Consider the following 21,993-nt stretch of genomic DNA (forward strand, 5'->3'; position numbering starts at 1 on the left):
TCTCGTTATTCCCTGTCCTATAGAAAAGAATTTCGCTTCGGAATACTTAAATAGCGACTACATTACTCGACTTACGTAAATTGGAATTGCCTTGACGATATTGATCGGAAGATCGATGGTGGTTACCGATGTAATGAACTTGTTGAACCAACGACAGACTGTTTCATCAGATTTAAAAAAATAAGTTTAATTCCACGCAGTACGAACATTTCTATTTACAGCATTAATTGAAACTTCATCTTGAATTTGATCGTAGCAAATTTCCTCCGAATTCTTCTTTTTATTGGGAACAGTAAACTTTCCCTAAGAAGAGAACAAACTTGTAAATCGAAGCCAAGCTTTCCTTTGTCGACAAATTAAAATAGTCATTTACTTCTTAGTACAGAATCGAGTAATTTCTTAATGGAACGAAAACAGATGGTAATCTAAAATTACTAAAGCCAATTATTCTTAAATTTCTTAAATTGTAATTAAACACATAACTACGATATATTCGTAAGATTATCAGATATAAATCTGTATTAAAATTTTCTTGGTTTCTCGAGACAAGATTTATAGATTTAGCAGATTAGCAGCTTTATTACCCACGAATATTCAGCAAACCATTAATAATCGATACCCCAAACGTTCCTACTCTGACACTTAACATTCATAACACCACAGCTTTTCAATCATTCGATAGATCAATTTTACAATAAAGTCATCGATCATGGATTTTTATAACATACAGTTCTCCTCTTCATTTCTTTTTACGTTTCTTACTCGCATAGTTGTCATAAAAGATGAAATCAAACAAAAAATACAGTCAGATCAGCGCTGATAGCTGGATGCTTCGCAATATGTTTATCTTGTTTTATAGCTTTGTACTCGAAAACATCATTGCTTAAATTATCTTTTATGTTCTCAATCGTGCGAAGATTAATTTTTAATTATTAATTTGAACCACTGTTTGGATACTATCGCGAATTCTCATAGCAGAATTGAAATTATTGTTGATTACGACTCTTACAATTGATATTACTAAAATATATCTATTCAGTGTCATAATGGAATTTATAGCAACGGAGCGATCAAAATTCAAGGCGGTTGAGTATTTTACACATCGAATAAAGAATCGAAATTCAACGATTGGCTGTTTATCGCATTCGTAGTCTGATTGTAATTCCATATGTGTCGTTTATGCAGTGAATAGAGACGAGGATTCGATCGATGGAAAATATTTGACGACTCGTTCTAAAACGATTAATGGGACATTTAACTGGACAAAACGGATTACGTGACGACCGCCATTCGAAATAATCAAATTGCTCCGTTGGGCCACGGCCAGCACGCTCGCTTCACCTCGTATAAATACACTGCGTTTGTTACAAGTTTCTGATGAATACATTTATAATCGGAGCATCGACGCCTGTCCCCGTGAATAGATTTACACCTGCTGCCGGTCATGTGCGATCTCTGATTAATCTATGATATTAATTTCCCGATTACAGCCCTTGGTAATTTGCGAAACGCATTCAACATTCGTTCCATGCTTCGAACGAACAACCTTTTTCATTAGATAACCGCTCGAATTTACGTTCTATAACGAATTACGCTGATTTTCGGCATTCGCGAAGAGAATCTTTGTGTTGGTTCGAATAGAAAGTTTGTTAATCAAAAGAAAAATTTATCGTATCAAAGTTAATGAAATGGTAGATATATTTCACGTATTTAATAATCTGTATGTAATAATAAATGTAAAACCAGACATCCTCAGTAAGTGATACTAAATGAAACTTTAGAAAAAACACGATAGTAAATTACATCGTGGCAATACCTAATACGATTCTAACGTTCACTACTGTAGCATTAAAAACTTCCAAAACTTCAAACTACTTACAGCAGCAAATTCAAAAATCCAAATCTAAACGGAACACTTCGCGGTTTCTCAGTCTGAAACTACGGAAATACCCCATGCACAGCAACGTAGAAAGGAGTTTTTGTTAATTTCATTCCATTCTTACTTTGTAATCTTCGTGCAACGGTTGTTCCAAAAACAATAGCACACACCGCAAGGCGTTCACCGTCGTATTACATAAATTACACGATTTAGCGGAAGCGTATTTCCAGCGCATCCCCTTCGACCTACTTCCTGAAACGGTGTCGGCTTTCAATAACCCTTGTTCCTTCCCTGTATGGTAGCGAAGAAACTCACCTCGTATCCGTGGCTTTATCGAAATTCATTCGCTCGGACAATTACGGCTTCAACCTCGGAAATTCCGCGAATGCGTTCTCAACTTCTCTGCAACTCGAAATTCACGAATCGGCAGGCTCCACCCCCGCGAAAAGTAGAAAGATAATCCCACGCATCCATATGCATCGACGCATTAGCATTCCAATTAGTCTTCCCTCAGCCTCGAGGAGAATTGCACTTTGGATTATCTTAGTTTTTCAAAGAAAACTTCGTCGACTAGAAGACAGAGGCAAAAACGGTAGTAACAGGCTCGAACACAGAGTAGCGGAACGTATGGAAGTCGGTAGCGAAATGGTCGACCATAAATCCACTGGAGAACACATGCTTTGCATAATATAAGCTGCGCCTGTAACGCCGATCCTCCGCGCCTTTCGTTTTCCCTGCTCTTCCTTTTCGCCTCGTTCTTTCCCGCTCTCAAGCATGCTCCTGTTTTATCGTTGTCTTTGCATTTCTTACTTCGCGAGAGAAACATAGGAAAATACAGTTTTCAGCTTGAGATGCCAACTCACTTTGATTCCTTTACTGTTGTTGGGAATGTTATTTTATTATTCTAATTAGTCAGCCACTGGAGACTTCCAATTTGAGGTAAGTTGTAATTACAAAATGAAGTTGGTACAATGAGATTTGTAATTATTGTTATTAGGGAAACCAAATTATATGTACTATGTTCCAAATATTTTATTACAAGTTATTTCGTTAAAAATTTGAAGCAAGTGAATGTTGTAATTACAAAATGAAGTTGGTACAATGACGTTTGTAATTATCGTTATTAGGGAAACCAAATTATATGTACTATGTTCTAAATATTTTATTGCAAATTATTTCGTTAAAACTTAGCTTCAAAATTACTAAGCGTCACACTAGTCGGATCATCAAGACGTTTCTAAAATTTCAAATTCTCATTATGAGAATCCACGCGGAGACCCACCAAATCCAACGACCCTTTCTTAAGTTACCTTTCTTTCGTCGAAATCGTAACGCGGTCTCGCGTAAGTCGCCCCCCGCGTTCTTCTCCCATTTTCTCCGTCGACTGTGCCTCTCGTTCCGGCCTCCCGCTTCGCCACACTTGGTATCCTTTTGAACGAGTTCTACCGGTTTTCACGGAGAATCGAGCCGCTGTAAAAAGGACCATGATGAGAGTACCTCGTGAGGGAGGACTGAAAGAAGGAGCGTGAAAGTAAGGAAGAGGCAGGGAACAGGGAAAGGAAGAGGAGCAGAGAAAGATGGATGGACTCGGTTGGACAGAGGAGAGGAAGGATGAGAGGATAGAAAGAAAAAGCCAGTGGACGGAGGTAGGCTACCGGGGATATAGATAGAATCTGTCGATGAGAACCCGAGACCTCGGCTTCCTTCTCAGATTTTCACCACGATAATCGTCCTTCTCGAGATCCTCGAGACGAAGAAAAAGAGGGGGATGCAGAGGGGGAAAGGCAGACTTATTCCTTCCGTAGACTGGGAAATCGTCAACCTTGGTAATCCGGCGGGCTTTCCACCACGAGGTATTTCGCGTTTCCTATGAAGCAATCTGCCCGATGATTTCCAGCAATGATCGCACAGGAGGGGATTGATAGTGAGAGGAACACTCTGTCAGTTTACAAAACGGAAACGTTCTTCGCGAGTTTCGCGTGGCCAGGATTGCGTTAACGTATCTCATGATAAATTCCTGGCTGGAGCAATAGCAAATACATCGAACGGGTAGTGTCAATTTATCTCGAACGCATTGACGTTCCATGTCCTTGTTCTTCTATTAACGGAAGTTGGGAGCTCTTTTTATTTTATCTTCCATCGTATTGATCGGACCACTTTAAGACTGTTTTCTATTTACAGCGAATTGTTTGCTTTTGTTTTTAACAGTAATTGCAGCCTGGTTGGTTTCACTGGTGGTCTCGTGTTTCAAACGGCTAATTAAGTTCGTTGAAGAGAAATCGGTTAAAGGATCGTATGATCGATGAAAAATCGTAATCGAAGGCTTTGCTAATCGATTACGCGTGCACGATGATCGCGATAAATTATACAGAATTTTAATAGAGCGATATAACGGCTGACGTTAATAATAGAATCGAGGCGAGGGATGAGAGATTGCACCAGGTTGAATCATTAACTATGATTTATCGCGTCGAAACTTCTTCATCGATACGTCGCGCTCCCTGAGAAAAGATGCTGCGTTGGGAAATTATGTAGTAAAGATTCTCTAATTGGACGTGTTGCTAATTGATGTTACTCGTTTAATAAGCACTCGGACAATTTACCATCTACCTGTCCTGAAACTGAATCCTCTTTCGCAGTTGTTCAGGGACACGAGAAACGCTGTATTTTGTAACCTTCTTAAAATCGCTAGATTCTGTTTCAGTTGCTATACGAAAAATTTATGTGATAAAAAATGTGACTGTATTCTAAAGATAGTAGAATTATCAATAAGTCCTTTACGATTGTTTCGAAATATAAATTGACACTTGATCTTATTTTATAATTATCATTCTGTTTGCTAATAAATATGCTTAACGAAATAATATTATTATACTAAAAGACAGTTTTTTACGTTTCTCGAAGAATTATTATTTTTGGGCTACGTCTCTCCGAAAGTTCTAGAACTTGTTTCCCTTAACTCTATACAAGTTTAATATACGTACCAATTAGGATTGAAATAATTTTATTTCGAAAATAAATTTTAAATGACAAAAAATGTCTTCTCTAAATTCACAGGTCGAGGGGATAACGCGATGGTACAGTGTTAAACTTCGATAAAGCTATCTTCTCGACACGTAGATATCTCGGGCGCACATTTATTCAGTCCGCGTCGTGGCCAGTATAATGAGTACACTTGTAACGCGGTTTTCTCTGCCTCGCCTCGTTCTCAAATCTCTGCGCATATAATGCGATCGATACGTATCGGGGTTGTCGCACCATTCTTCACGCGCCTATGGACAACATACGATAGGAATGTCCGCACGTTGCATAATTCAATTTCCAGCTGCCGCGGACGACTCAAGTTTCGTCGAGCATCGTGCATCGCCGTGTTACCTAACTCGGATTATGTATCAGTCGATTTAGAAGTTCGCTCAAATCCAATTTCACGACGATCACTGGTTTAACCGGTCAGCTTATTAATCTCCGTGTTCGAGTTAATCTTCCTCGTCGACCCGCTCGACGGAAACGCTGATCTTCGATGAGGTTGCTGAATGATCGCTGCTATCTCTTCTTTCACAGAACAGCGTTTCATTGGGATGATTATTAAAATATGGCAAGTACGTGTAATTCAGTTTGTTTAATTAGTTATTAGTAAAATTACTAATGAATGGTAAAGAGTAAACGTGTAAAATAATTAAACGAGTAGTCAAGAATGGTTTACTATCGACAAATAATGTAATTCGAACAGTTAAGGATAAGTTAGTGCAACACGGGTTATAGGTTGGGTAGTTTATCTTAATTCTCGTAATAAATATTGTATCTTCGTGGGTTTCTAATTACGGCAGGATCCATTTATTCGCTGTAACGTATTTCATTGCGGTGTAGAGCAATCTACATAAATTAATTAAAAGTTCCTTATTAATTTATCGTTATGCTATCCCACTATGTTATCATCGTATCAGCATGAAACAACCTATTTACGGTTAGGTATTTTTTGTATGGTAGGATTTACAGGAATAATAAGGCAGCTTTATTATTTAAATTATATTTATTGGGAGAGTGAGGAAAGTACAGATTTCATATTTGAAAATGCAAAACTGTTTTGGTACGAATATCATTTCACTATGAATTTATATTATGCTTGGAAAAGAGATTTGATTTTGATTAATTTCCAGTTTACTCAAATTACCGAAAAATGGAGCTGTCTCCTATTGCAACAAACAACCCCTTTATTTCTTGTTATAACAAAACAAAATTTTGTTTATAGTCAATCCAATCGATCGATTCTCCTGTCACATAAAACAAAATTACCGGTTCTTTCGTGGCACTATTCGCAGTAAGGCAAGCGTATGTCTCAGCAGGAAAGTAATTTCTGGCCGAGAAATTCCACGTTCGAAACGAGGGATATCAATTAACGTCTCCCTGGAGCGGGAGTTCGGTCACGGAATTAAGAAACACCCAGCACGGAGCCGGCGGGTGAAAGAAACAAGCCGTGCCAGGGTCCGAGACGGGGATGGCGGCACACGTGAAGCCTGCGATTTGCGTGCCCCTCACGTTTTTCTGAAACGCGTTCCTCGCATCGCGATTCCGCCGTAATGAGAGAGCACGCACGTGCGAAAAACCCCTGCGCCTTTCTCTCTTCCCCAAGTGTACACGCCCTTGTGACACGTACGCGTCTCCTTTGCCGCCCTTCTACCCACCGCGGCCTTTATGCAAATCTTAATGACCGCGAGGCTACGCCGAAAGTCACGAGCCATACTTACAAGCGGCGCGCTTACTTTTGTACGTGGATAATCTCGGCCTATCTGCTCCCCTCCTGTCGTCGTGAGAATCCGCCCAGTCAGAAATGACAGGCGAAGATTGCTTTATCACATCAAGTTTGAAACGCGAGATCGTGAAACAACGTGAAGGTTGAGAAAGTTAAAGTGTTATAGGCTATTAACGTGTTAAAGACTATGATACGTGAAGCTTCATCCTGTTTTACGAATTTTATTTGGATAGCGTTGTTCTCTAATCGTATACAAATATTCACGATCGAGTAATATACACGTACACCTTATAAAAATGTGCATTAGAACGGATCTTGAGGTTTATCTCGGATAGATCTTAGAAAGAGCGTGTGTATGCATGTATCACAGATGTCGACGTAGTCAGCAAGTGAATGTAATTGAAGAAAATATTTCTTATTCCATCTACTGATATACTGTGACAGAATGGTTTATAGAGCTTTAAATCTCCTTGTTAAATAAGATATCGTAACACATTGGTGGTTAATAGATATCGATCGTTGTTAAAGCAGGTCATCAGAGAAGAACGTAGTTTGTGAATTAATTCTTTAATGAATCGAACGATTCTAGTCATCCGTCGAACGATCAAGTATAATATATTCTGAGATGGTTTTCATAAAACTACATAAAACTAATACAATCCTTTCAACTTACTGCAACAACGGATTCATCGAGGAACAACACCGAACAGAGTATCTTCATCGCGAATCCCTACCAAGAACCCTTCATCCCCTCGTGAATCAGCCCTTTTTCCATGCTTGATACGTGTTCGTCTGTCGGTGTCGGCGGAGAGGCATGAACAAAAGACAAGGAAGGGTGAAAGAGAGACGAACGACGAGATGACGCGGCTCTTTCACCCGCGGACCTGTTGATCTCGACGAAAAATTCGAGGGACGATCATTGTGTGCTCTTTCTCTCTGCGGCGTGATGGTCAGCCATAGTTACGTGAAACAGTATTATCAGAGACGCGATGACTAATGAATGTAAGGACGTTCCTCGGTTGGAATTATCTCGGACATTTTTTCACTACCTGAAATCGCGACGATACGCCATATCTCATTTGTCATCGAAACAAGAGCCATTATAAATTGTGATTGATACACAGCACTTGCACCGCTCTTGTTCCGTGCTTTTTGATTTATGAAAACAAGCCTGGGAGCGCGCGGGTGTTTCGTCGTTCGATCGACGATCATTTCGCCTGACCGGTGTGCCGTGTGCCATGCTAACTGTTACGAACTTTAGTAAAATACGAGGCTGTTCCGACAACGTTTATCGCCGTTTCTGTAGCGAGCTATATCAGAATTTCCTTTTTCATCGATCGCTCTCTCGCGTTGCCGCGGGTCTTAACGACGAGTGGCAAAATGTACTATTCACTCGAAAATTGCAAGCAAAAGTCGCCTGTGTGCTCTGCGCGTTAGAAACGATACAAAAGTTGTAAGATGAATAATAGATTGCGATTGTCTTCTAAAGCATAAGGTAAAAGGCGTTCACAATGAATAAGTCGATCGATATATCGTACGTATTTTCCCACGATACATTTACAAATATACTCGTAAAAATGTACGCTGAAAATTACGTATAAGACCTAAAACCTATAGAATAAATGTTATTTATCTAACGTATTAATTTCGGAAATTATTCTGAAACGTCATAATACTAAAAAATTAGCGACCTCCGTCGCAGTAAAAACCGTATTTAACCTCTTCAACTTTCCACCGCCACGGTTACCTGACATTTCACGAGAGCATTCCAGTTAAATAGATTCTTCAGTTCCGATTTCGCACCCTTTCACGCGTACCCAACTTTCGCATTTAATCTGCATACATTTCTCACTTTCTCCATTGCGAGCGAACCAACCGGGTTTTAATCGCGCCCTGTAAATCGATGCTTTCGCCGGTAGTTCGCTGGAATTCGGCGAAGAGCGCGGACAATTAGACGCGGGGAATAAACGTCGGATAGGAACGAGCAACAAGGCGGGTAACGAGCGGAATTAACGGCATCGTAACGAGTTGAAACGTCGATTAAACGTAACGCTGCGCGTTTCGCCCTCCCTGCGAGGAAACGCTTGTACGTTTTACTCTTTTCGAAGCTCGCAAAAAAAAAAAAAAAGATACATAGAATTCCAGTGCGAATCACGCGGAAACTTTTGACAAGATATCGACTGGTAGCTTCTATATACCGTATTTACTCTATACAGACTGTCACAAAATACGAGGAATATTTATAGGATCGATTCTAGACGTCAGAACGATGAAAGAAGTTCGCGTACAAAAATATTCTTTGAGATTTGCTTCCCGAGTCATAAACAATTCTATTTCACACTAGAAATATTGGATCGTCCCAAAAGTTTCTTTTCTTTTATAAAGAAATAATAGATGCACAACATTCTTTATTTTATATTATTTTATTGGATTATGTATGATCCATTTTCTTCTATTGGAAGATTGGTTTCAAATGATCATACATAATTCAATAAAATAATATAAAACAAACAATGTTGTGCATCTATTATTTCCTTATAAAACGAAGGAAACTTTTGGGGCAACCTAATATATTGGTATCAACGAATCACCTGATGTACTATTTCCTTTACGACATCCACACTTTATGTTTGTCACTCGGATGTAACAATCGAAATCCTATCCGTGTTTTATGCCACTTGTTTTGGTTCCTAGGCCTTACAATTAGATTAAGAAACGTGAAGTGTAAATATAAAAATAAAATTGTTTGTATTTTTGGAATGAATTCAATAAATATTCCCCACATAACTTGCGACGCTCTGTATATGTACATATCGTTAAATCGATGACCACCTTATATCTCCAACAACCATATCTTGGGGCCGATATATCGCGATAGATTGCGCGTCGCGTTTACAAAAACCATGAGAAGGATGAAGAAGCACGCGGAACAAGAAGGATGGGGGTGAAATCGAAAGGAAGACGATAGAAACGAGTGGCATTCCCTTCGCCTTTATCCCTCTCTGTCACCGTCGAATCCTCTGGCAATCGTCTTTTTCTCGCGTGCTTCCTGCCGCTCCTTTTCATCCTCTCGTTTCCTTTTTCTCGTTCTCAATCCCTCCCCTCATCTTTGCCTGTTCGTCTTCGACGTTTCTGAGATGACTCGTACGTGCCCTCTTGTTCCATCGTAATTTTCCGCGCTGCGATATCCACTCCCGATCGCGAAGCGTGTCTGCGTTCAGTCTTTCCTTTATTTCAGATTGAAACGAAATCGAGACCTCAATACACGTTCAGTCCTATCTCTGAGTACGTGGCTAGACCACTGCCAAAGATATCCTCGCCCTCTTGATTCGCCATCCTTCTCTTTGCTCTCCATTTTGTTGCGATTCGTTTCAGGGATGAATGATTCCGTTTGATTTTGGACGCGGAACTTTCGTAAAACTCGCACGCGCCACGTTACGGCTCAACGGGAAACAAACTTTGTTCGTAAATCGATCAAGTTTTTCCATTTCTTTTGAATATGTTTCTTGGACAAGTTGTAGAGGAAGGATTTTGTTCCTTTTAATATTTTTATTCCTGTCGCGTGGCATAGGTGGAAAAGGGTGTGACGTCGCGTGAGATTAGCGGCTTGCGCCGTTTGTGACACTGTAATTTATGCGAGCCACGACGAATGCATTCGGCTCAATTTATTCGCGAATATACTTCAAGAAAAATTGTAATTCGCAAATAAGTTTAAAGAATCGGATATTTTAATAATAAGTGTTTTAGAGAAAAGATTTTTCTCTTAATATGGAATAATATAGTGATTTTTATTACATTAAAATGAAAAGATTCGACGGGAACAAAAGTATTCTATGAATAGCAGTTTAGTATAATAAAAATAAAAGTAATTCTTAAAAGTAACTCTTAAATAATTCGTGATTTCTATCATTGAAATATATTCTATCAGAATGGAAAATCGCATTTTATTATATCAGAGATGGCTCATCGGGTTTACCTTTCGAAAAGCTATTACATATCTCGATATAAACATATAAAATTGAGATAGGTAAATTGATACCCTTCAAAAATTCTAGCCTGCAGCGTTGTAAAAATTGTTCAAATTGAAACGTAACAGTTTCTAGAAATAAAAAATTTCGAGATTTCCGATTGCTGCGAGATTAAAAAAGAAAAAAAAAAGAAAAGTGGGGAAAGAAAAGTTAGCGAGGGGCGAATTGGTGAAAAACGCGACAGGAATGGCCGAGCACGCTTTAACCGAGCGTCGATTGATTTTCACTTAATATCGACCGTGTCGTTGAAAGGTGCTCGTAAAACGGAGCGAATTTTAATTACTGGCTGGCCCAGAAAAGATCGACGTCGAGCAATCAACTTAACCGAAACTTATTTTTATGGTTCGCGGTTGTTTTAAAATTGTGAAAGAAGAAACATGTAGTAGCGATTGTAAAATTTCTGGAAATCAATGAACTTACCTCGATCCTCAACTATTTAATTCGTTTCATAATTATCACGCGATTGTTGCCCTAGACCTCTTGAAGAATTTGCGCAGTTTTAACAAGTACCTCGTATTTTCGTGTATTCTAGCTAATTAGCCGATAATTTGAAGTGTTGTAAAATTATATGTAGAGCAATATTCGAGGATTTTTGTATGTTTGATTACATATAAATTTCTCCAACATTTTCTTCATTTTTATTCTATTCGATTCTTCGAATCTATAAACGATACAAGATCATAATCTATCTCCTTCCTACTTATCAACTATCCGCAAGGAAACAGGCAATCATCTTCAAATCAGCTCTCACAAGCTCTATAATGTACCACCAGTTCATCATCTATTGTAAACAAAACTACAAACGCCATAGATTTCTATCATTCTACGATAATTATCAAGCCAATGATACACCTTTCCCTCTGACTCCGCCATTTCCTTTAATATAAGAACCCTTTTTTATAACAATGCTCTGTAACCTTTCGAGCACGGTCTATTCCATCTCCACTGAATCCATAGCCATCTATGGAAAAATGGAAAAGCCCCGGCTTTTTCCTTCGGCCGCGGTCTTCGGGTAATGAGAATTGAAACGTAACGGCGGATGATAGCTCCTAATCCTCGGCTCGCCGGTCCATGGATTGCTTTTCCATTTATCCGGCCAAGACTACGAAATTAGGATGATCCCTTTTTCTTCCTCTCTCTCTCTCTCTCTCTCTCTCTGGTTATTTTTCTCTTTTTCTTTCCTTGGAGAATAGTTCTTCGTCGAACATCGGTGAACCATCGTCGTCCGATATCAACGAGCCATGCGCGGCCAAAAGCGAGTCCGTGATTAAGGACACTGTCACTTTGGATCTTGATTGTTGATTAAACCTGTCGACGAGCATTATACGCAACGCCGCCGTTAATACTCGGTAGACACGTGTACGGAGGAACTGTTCGCCGGAACCGATTGGGAATTTCGCTGAAACATTGACGCGTAACGATGAAACACGACGCGAGGGCGTTTAATGGGATAACGAATTATGCTTTCACGAAACAGATCCAGAGGGCAATTTCGATGGCCTTTCTTCTGAGAACTTTTGCTTCCTACACTTCGTGAAATTTTAAATTTGAAATAAGGGATGAGATTTTAGTGGTTTGAAATAATAAAAATATATTACTGTAACGAAGAATGTAACGTAAGTTTGGAACGATAAAGAAGGTTTCGTTACACTGCCATGGCTGTGTAAATCAAGAATCAAGCTCTTTTAACGATATTGCAGATTTCACTACTCTAATTAAAAGAATACCAGAAAAACGATCTATACGTTTAGCTTATAAGAATATAAAGAAATTAAAGGGGCCGAAATATCAAATACGCAATCCAGTGTAATTCGCATTTTGCCTCAAGAAACACCAAGCTGCTAAGAATAAAATTACGTCTGATCTAATATTACCAACTTCTAATGCATCGATTTGGGATTCATTCATGGACGCACACGTGCATCGTACATTAGTCTCGACCGGTGAAGTAACGACCGACCGAGAATTGGCGGAGAGAATCCTGGCGAGCCAGGAGAGACAATCAGCGTGAAATAAGGCGAGCGCGTCGCAACCCGCGTTCATCGTTACTTTACGTACTTTACAAATAAAGCGAGACATCGCGAGGTCTCGCGGAATTATAGCACTGTAAATAACGCCAAGCTCGTTAAAACGTGATAAATCGATTTTTGCCGGCCGACAGAATATAATATCAATTTAATCGGCTGGCAATGTCGTCGTCGAGCTGATGGCGAAACGTAAACGTTTGTATCGCGACCAGGACAAACTCGAGGATGAATTAACGCGAAGCAAAGTGACTTCAAATTTAACCCACCGCCACTGAATTCTCTGCTATTTGTCACGGTGACTAACATTAACTAGACCTGTCATTTCCCCCCGTTCTTGGACATGTAATTAAATTCAGAAATGATTCCAAGTCATCTTTGATATATTCGTCTTGTTTTTTGCAAAAATCACCAGGTATTTAAATTGCGTTCCATTCGATCTTAGGATTGTTGTAGTCCTTGTTATAAGTTGAACCGTATCTCTTTAATATTGTCTACCGTCCTTGTTGAAAGAGAATGGTAGTGCTAACAGAGATTTACTTTACAAGTTCGTGTCTATTATGCAAAGAGAACAGTATTAACGTGCACTATACGAACATTAACATAACGCTGTGCACTGCCATTAATGGGTTCTCGTGGCATCGCGGAGAAGTATTAAATTCAACTTTCCACGGCTAGCAAGCCATTGCTTCAATTACACCGAGCACGATAACTAGAATACCGTAATCCACGCTGGAATCGTCTCTCTCTTTGCAATTTAAAGTTCTACCTGGCGGAATCCGTTACATAATGTGGATTGAACTCGGGTCGAGCAACCTTTAACCGTCGAAATTTCGCTGCTTATTTGCTTATTATCGTCTTCGTGACGCGATGTAATCCATAATCGGCTTGTAACGGACGTCCGTGTTTAAATCGCGTCAGTTCGTTATTGAATGAAATGAGTTTCGTTAGGATGTTGTTCGATATGGATGCTTGAATTTCGTTGCTCGACGTGATGTATACGAAACAGAAGGCGGAACGATTGACCGCAACTATGCGACAGATAAAATCCTGCCACTTAACGTTTAAGAATTTACCAGGCTGGAATTTCGAGCGATAATTACAAGCTGTGCCAAGTCGTGCTCGCTCGCAAAGACAAATTAAACCGGCATCTGTTTCTCTTCGCTCCGCTCGTCGGGCCACCAGGCATTTCTTAATGAATTCTTGATGTTCGTGTGAGAAGTATTGTTACAAAACTTTCCAGTCTCGGGATAGAAGAATCCTCTTCATCCGTTTCAAACACGAATAACGCACATTTTTCGAGACATTCCTTCCGGCGCATTTTCTCACGATCGATAACGAGAGTCCGCCTCAGAACATTGTTTCGTCTCGTCAGGTTTTGTGGTCAATTACAAGTTTTTATTTCATCATGCTCTTAATCAGTGGCATTTATAATGACTTTGATCTCGAGCAAAGCGTAGATTTAATTAAGCTACTGACAAATTGAACTGACTCCGCTCTAGGTAACTTACGTAGTTTTACGCTTTAATTTGATCCCGTTAACATTCCGCGAGAATTACCGACTTTCCCTCAATTTTCCTACCTAAAGATTCTAATTTATTCTTGGTGCTTTGTATAAACATAGTTACGTATATAGAAATATACAAGAGATACGATGCCATATTTTACGTAACTCGCGCACCTAGAAGTATTTTACTATAGAAGTATAGAAACTGATAAATGTATATGTGCGTATATGTAGCCTTACATATAAATTAAACATTCAAATACTTAATAAAAATAGGAAAATCAACCACTCCCATTTATTATATCTCACTACCCAGACCATATAATTACATTTTATTGACTCGGGGCATTAGAATTCTCACTGATATGTATTTCATTCAGAAGGTGTTGAAGCTCGCCATATTATCGCTCGATCGTGGTATTTTATGGTGTTAATCTACCCTATAAACAGCATATACCTTACGATTACACATATGCTTGGCAAGCGAAGCCGGTCGATTTGCATAGTTTGATAAGATAACATTCACTCGTTTACATGTCGCAACTTCTTCGATCCTCCATTCGCCGCCGCGCCGTCTTGCGGCAGCCTCATTCTCTCTCCTTTGCCTCAGTTCTCCCAACGTTTCTGCCTAATCCTCGATGCCGACACGGGAGAAACTCGTTGGAGCGCTTCTAATCAGTGGTAGGACCCGTCAAGTTTCTCCGTATCGAGTTACAGTTCGGCCCAGAGATGGCAACTTGTCTAGTTCTACATAGATACCTGTAATACTTCCCCGTTCGATGTTCACACTAACGTACCTCATCTCCACCATCGTTCAAAGCTCTTTCGTCAATTCCCAAAAACTGAGAACTTTGATCTCTGATCCAGGTTTTACCTCCAACTTTGGAGAAAACTCCAACTTCGTCCGAACCTATTCTCATCTAGACTTCTCGTATACTTTCATTTTACCTTCCTGTTTTTCTTCTTTTTTTTTTTGCTATTTATCGTTTTGTGGAGTCTTCGCACCAAAGTCGAGAATTTCTTTTCCGATGAATATGATTTGCGGTCTATGTTTCTGCAATCTAATTTAATTTTGATATATTAACTTTCATTATTTAACGTATATTTTGATTATATTATAGGCATGGTATTTTTGTTTTGTTTGGTCTGTATGTATTTTTACTAAATTTCTGTTGTTTGCTAGGCGTAAAAGCGCGATGATATGTCGCTAAACGGATATAAGACGTGTTTAAAGAGCGACTTCTTTTTAGAGGATAGCTTTTAGATATTTATAGCAGCGTTTGGGCACACAGGACAAGTCTAAATAGCTTCGAAGTGACGCACAATGCGTGTACCAGACCTCGATTTCGTTGCCTATAAATTTAGATCGTGGTCGAACATTGTGTCGATATTTCCTAACGAACCTTAACTTTCCACCGTCGTCTATTTTGGTAGTTCGGTTTGAGCAATCCGTGATTCAAAATTTTAGAATACTTTATTATCACTGCACGACGTGTAACATTTGACATTTCACGTTCAACCTTGATCTTTTCACTTGAAATTATACCATTCTAAATAAGGAAATCTTTGATCAGTGCTTCGATCTTCTCACAAAGCCGAACTACATTCGGTTTTTAGATCGATTTTTGGTAGCACACTCTTTGTCTACAGTATATTATTAGTTATTTTTAAATAAAACCATTTGTTTTTTAATTCCTCGTGAGAGGATTATTCCCTAGTGAATAATTGTAACTCGTTTCTTAATTAGTAATGCCAATTCCCTACTGAATAATACCATCCGTGTAAAGTTTTTTATTATATGCGAGAATACATTAATTAAGTAAGCAATCTATTTAACCACGTTAAATATATTGAAAGCATACACCTCTCGTAATACGTAATAATTTCCTAAGAATATACAGGTATATGCTCATTTTGCAATCAGAAGATTAGAAGATAAATTCGTTTTGCTATCAATATCGTCGATTCAATCGTTTCATCCAAAAAGCCTCTATTTTCCATCGACTGATCGTTAATTTCACATGCTGAACCTCGACCGAGTTGGTCTGTGCATAATCGACATCAATCTACTGGCTCGGGCCATCAGTGCGTGCGGACTGTAGTTATGTTATCCAAATTCGAGCAATTTGAAACCATTTTCCACTATGGATCTGCTATCTATTTCACTCGAGATATCTTTCGAATACGATCTTATAAATCTTTCTCACACAAAATTAGAATTATTGTTTCCCTAAATTTATATATTATAGAAACTAATGTATTCCGTGACAATCTAAAAACTAGGTAGAGTACTTCACTTATATACATCAAAGTAACTAAAATTAGACACAGATATCTTGAAGCGCAGCTATGTAAGTATTCAGCAGGTTTCCATTAGATATTCACCGGAAGCCAGAAGACATACCTAGATTCAAAGGAGTCCAAGTCAACCAACTTCGCTGTATAAATACAACTCGAGTAATCTGAACGAGGTTGTTGCTTCTATGGGTATAGCTTGTTTCTTCGTAGAGTTTTTCTCTGACGAGGAAGGAAGAAGGCAAGTATTAAGGAAAGAAGGCCGTGACTTTTGCGAACAAACGCGGAACGAAGCACCGTCGTTTGTGAGGGAAAACACGTCAGAGGAATGAAAGAGACGCGAGTTTTCAGCGGCGAGCGCGTAACGATCCAAGCTGCGTGCGTACACACACTTATTACGACTTCCCCTGACCCACTTTCCCTTCACCCTCCAGGTCCCCGCGTAGTTCCATGCTAACAACGGCCCAGCCGTTGCAAGTCCGGCCACTGAGCGAGCTTTATTAACGTTTTACTGCCGACTTTATTGCTGATTTACGCACCAGGATACCTTCGGCTCGACGCTGCAGGTGCCAAGCTACGCCTTCCCGTTTTCGCTTCCCTGTTACGCAGTGAAATCGATCGGTCGATATATCTTTCCTTTACTGCATACGCATCCTAGGACATACGACTGTACTGGCTTTAGGGTAAATCAGTGAAATAAGGCTCGTTAACTGTAGGTACATAATCTAAAAGCATGTTACTTTAGAAATGGAAGAATCTTATGAAAGTATTAAGAGAAATTTTGTTCAGAGTATTCAGTTGTTTTAGAAGAAACATCTTTCATGGAAAAATTGAAGGTTTATGATATTCCTATAGCGAGAGTGCTTACAATGAAGCGATGAATGTGCAGATGAAAAGTAGTACTCTTACTCCAGGGTGATAAAGTGTGAAGCGGATGGAGAGCTTCTAAGAGATTAAGAGAATTTAAGAGAGAACAGTGAAAGTCCAGATTTGATATTTAAGAAAGAAACGGATTCGCTTCTGTACTTGAACGAATTATAGAAGAGTTGGATCGATATTTCCGTGGGATAACAGCGTCGTTGATTGTATAACAATCAGACAGAAACCTCCGTTTGACCAAGTAGAGCCCCGTGAAAAGTAGAAATAAATCATCGAATTGGTTTCCAACAATTGGACATTGTTTCCATTTTGCGTGACGTAAAAATTTCACGAGGCAAATGCTTATCCTGGTAGTGGCGATTGCGTGAAAAGTTCATTTTCTCAAACTCGCCGACGTGTGCGAGATTGTCGTACATGGATACATGATTATACAGCAAATGTGAAAGAAGGTATCGATTTAGCAGAGGTCATAATTTCGCTGGGTTCGTGCATCAGAGTAAACGCAACCGGAGATCAAAAATATAATTTAGATAAATGGCCCTGTCGGGATACTTATTCATCGGCCGGACTGTATTTCTCGGATGCACCGCCGAGGAAATCGACTAACTATCGAGCGACGTACATGTGTGCACACGTACAAATGTACATAGGTTTCCTGGTAACCTTCCGCTTCGACGCGGAAACTTTTCCGACGTCTAAAGTCGTGCGGCTACTTCGGAATTTATGTCAACAATTTTTCCAATACGTTCTGCCGCGATTCACGCAATTTCTTCGCCGAGACGTCGCGTGCCTCCTGTGTGCTGTAACCTAGGTTTCTTCCAACGTTGTAGATTTTCTGTAAATTCTACGGATTCGTCCCGTTTCTAATTTTGAGTTTCGAAGTACAGAAAATATTTTAGAATTAGCAGGAACTTCCACCAATATGGATTTTATTTGAGAAAATGTTATCGATGTTCTCGTAATCTGCTCATTTAACTATACATTATGGAGTAACGTTTAATGAATACATTATATTCACAGAGATACATGCACTAGTAATAATGCTTGACATTGGTTCTACGTTATTGTATTATCGATTACCAGTTTATTTGCGTGTTTAATAATAAATTATTACGGTTAATTAAGTTTGATTCGCATGTGTGTAATGATCGAGCAAATATGAATTAGCGTATAAGTGTAGGACGTCGCATGACTGAAAAATGAAAACAGGTTGATCAAAGAATAGAATGTTGAACAAATCGATTGAATAAATTTGTGTTTTAGTAATTTGAACATTTTAATTCTATTTGAACAATTATGTTTAAATGTCATCTATATTATGTAATACAAACGATATTATTTCCAAAGAATTTTTCGTGCAACTCACCGTCGATTCTTTGCTCGAGAGACGCGAAACGCGTGGAAACTGACAGTCATCGTATTAGAATACACGGAGAAAGGAAAGAACGGCGAGAGAACGAGTTTAAAGCTGGTTACCTGTGACCGTGATGAGGACAGGTGTCCGGGGACGCATGGCCATTTGCATGTAAACACGTGGGTGTCGATTCCTGGCGTGAAACAGGTGCGTTGATTAATCGAGGCAAAGTAATACCTCTTTTCCTTGACGTCGTTATCGTTAATCGGTTTACCTTTCCATTAAGCCGGATGTCAATTACCGACGCTTTATCAATACGTAAGCGATGATAGATCAATAAAATCAATTACGGCTGAGAGACGGGTAACTCTGTGTGTACAGATCTGTCTCGAAGGGTCGATTTTAAACGGCATAATTGAGAACTAAAGCAGAAGAATTCATGTCAGCTGAGAGCCAACGTAATTTTCACCGTATGTCTGCCACGTTACGCTATGATACATTTGCATTTGCGAATCTATATTCAAAATATTTTAATTTAAAATTTGAATTCAAAAACACAAAATGTAATAGCTGGAATTAGAAAAGTTAAACATTCAATATTAAAGAGTTCAAAGATCAAGCTTTTCCCATATTCTTCTTGCTATATTTAATATTTTACCATTTCGTCCATTCTTTCCCCTTTCTGATCCACGGTTCGCAATATCAACAATCCTCTAAATTCGCCCCATTCAATGACCCTGGTGAACACCCTCGAAAACGTATGGGTTCTCAAGAATCCTCTAATCCCTCGTTCAACATTTTATTCCTGCGTGACTCTGCCGCACAATAACCAGGGACCTCTTCGTAGTTCGCAAATCTCATTGAAGATTCCAACCTAGTTTCGCGTAATCCATCTCATCTGCACGCGATAGTCTTTTTTTCTTCAGCGACTGATCCGATGTCTACAGAACCCTTCCGCAAATTACGTTGGACAGGCGTAAGCTAATAAAACGCAAGGCGACACATGTGTCTCGCATGTACCACGTCAGATATGGCTATTGGGTGATATGCATTTGTACGGTAGATACGTTCCAAGGAAACCTTACGATCACGAAGAAAAAGGGTGTTTCGTAACGTGGATTATTAATGGCTTAACACCAATTTTATTCCCTGCTTTGATCGTCGTTCCTTTTACCATTCCTCTTCACAGAAGATTTCCCCTTCTGTTTCAACGTTCCGATCGTTATCTATTTCGCGAACCTTTCGACGAGTCGACACGCGGATTTGAAGGAGCCGTTTTCCTCGGGCTTTCCTTGTTTCCGATTCTTCGTAAACTCGTTATCGAGGCACCCTCATGAATTATTTATAGCCCATGTTGGCACTGCTGTTTCGCCGGCAATGCGGACGAAAGGATCGTGTAACCGCGGGATCTCGATCGATTTCGCGTTTCTTCGCTCCTAGGGAACACGTGATAGCTATCTGTCGGCGATACGGATTATCACGATTTGTTGCCAGGAATAATACGGATTTCCTGTTTACCGCGCTGGAATTCTTCTGCTGTTGATTTTAAAACGGTGCATTTTTTGTTTCATTCCGTAAGCAGGAGGTATTAAGGAACAGAGAAGGAGGAACACAGTTTAAGAATCGTCTCGATAGTGAATGTATATTTCCGCTTGATAGTACAGACTGTTGCTTGTGCTCGATAAGTTGTAGTTGGGTTGTGAAATTACGAATGAAGTCGCAAACGAAAGGAAACCGTTATCTCCACAAACTGAAATATAATAACAAAATTAGTTTTCATAAAATGTTAAGAAATTATTGTACTATGTAGAAAGTCCTTCATTAATTTTTATTTTCATCAAATTTCATATTCCACTTAACACCCCACAAAATCCGACTGAATTCTGTGAATATATAATTAAGCTACAATGGACGGAATAAAAACAAAATAAACAAAATTCGATGGATTACTAAAAATATCTGTGCAAACGAGAAATTTTTCTACAAGTTATTCGCGCGACTCGGAACAAATGGTCAAGAACAGCCGTTCGTCGAATCAGCATTCGAAGAAGTCAAACTACGCAACAAAACGAAGGCGATTGCCGCGGTAGAAAAAGAATTCTGGCATTCATAAAGTTCGCTGGAGCGCGTGAACGTGGATGCTGAGCCGCTCGAAAGAATCTCAAGTATCTTCAACATTCCCGGGCGAAGTCGTGCGATTCGCGTCCTTTTTTCTCTCGTCTCGTTTCTCCTCCGGCTTTGTACTCCTCGCTGCATGCACGTTGAAAAGAAGCAGCGAAAGAGAAAGAGAGGAGACCGGAGAGTGTCAGAGAGACAAGATTGCATAAATAAAAACGATGGGCGTGGAGCGGCACCGGGCTGCAGTGTAATTAATTGTTTTTAATTGCAAATGGCCGAGCCAGGGTGGTTCAGCGCGTGTCAAAGACGAGTGTCTAGCTATCGTCTACAGAGAAACCTACGATGTACACGCTTGTCTGTTTCGAATTGACACTTTCCAAGCGGCTGTTCCGAGTTTCTACAACGATACGATCCGTTTCGATAATGGAAAATGTTCGGGAAGCTTTGCCAGTTTACTTTTCGTCTGCGCTTTCACGAGATCGTTTCGATCGAGGTAAATGACGCGAAATTTATCCTATCTCTTTGACGTTCAATTCCACCGTTTTATTCGTCCCTCCGCTAAATTTCTTTCAAATAAGTCAAATATTTTACGACCGTGGAAGTAAATGTTTTCTATACCGCGTTTCTTATAAACGGTCGTCAAGCTCTTATTTAATTGCAGCATTGTTTGTCGGTGGAAGGAGCTAAGGTTGCATTACTTGGTACAGAGACCCTTTGATGTTTTTGAAACGTCTGACTCAAAGCAATACCACTTGGTAATGTTACTCAAAGAGGTTAAGAAAGCGATGACGTATGACTAATTTTTTTGAAAATGTAATTAGTTCACGCGTTTATGTATCAATGTATAAAAATATGGAACAGGTTAGACGAGTAAATCCTTATTTATATTATACAGGTTATTTTAGAAGAATTAAACAAAAACTTGAATAAACATGGAAAATTGTTGGAACGAATATGTTCTTGGATATATCTTTATTGAAATTCTTTTTGGTTTAACATATAAAACTCATACCGAACTTTTGTTTAACCTTTTTGATACTATTTAAATACAAAACTTCTCTTTTGATCAATATGATCCATAAGGTTGTAAAAATAGCTCGAACTTGAGATAGCGAACGTATAAATGAATCCAACATTCTGCTGGGATGAATATAGTTGA

At 39.3% G+C, this 21,993-nt stretch overlaps 1 protein-coding gene across 6 annotated transcripts in view; it reads left to right on the top strand.

The window, feature by feature from the left end:
• LOC100650714 (RNA-binding protein Musashi homolog Rbp6) overlaps positions 1-21,993 on the top strand; it is a 777,530-nt gene that overhangs the window by 202,735 nt on the left and 552,802 nt on the right. The window lies entirely within an intron of this gene.

Source organism: Bombus terrestris, chromosome 2 (assembly GCF_910591885.1).
Source record: "Bombus terrestris chromosome 2, iyBomTerr1.2, whole genome shotgun sequence".
Classification (NCBI taxonomy): Eukaryota; Metazoa; Arthropoda; class Insecta; order Hymenoptera; family Apidae; genus Bombus; species Bombus terrestris.